Consider the following 280-nt stretch of genomic DNA (forward strand, 5'->3'; position numbering starts at 1 on the left):
CCCTGTCCCCTGGCTGCCTTGCGGGGGGTGGGAGGGAGGGAGGCAGGGCACTAACTCAGTGCCCATGCTCCAGCCCTCCATGGAGCTGGGCTTTTCTCAGGGGAGGCACCAGCTGTCTCCCCTCCAGAGCTGGGCCCAGGGCAGTCGCGTGGATTGAACTAGCGAGAATGGCGTCTCCATGGCACAAGCGTCGCTCTCACAACTCCCATCTAACGGCAGCTAAAGGGGGGTCACTGATGGGCCGTGGCAGGTGAGCAGGAGGAAATGGTGCAGCCCTGCA

This window comes from Mauremys reevesii, linkage group 2, assembly GCF_016161935.1.
Source record: "Mauremys reevesii isolate NIE-2019 linkage group 2, ASM1616193v1, whole genome shotgun sequence".
Classification (NCBI taxonomy): domain Eukaryota; kingdom Metazoa; phylum Chordata; order Testudines; family Geoemydidae; genus Mauremys; species Mauremys reevesii.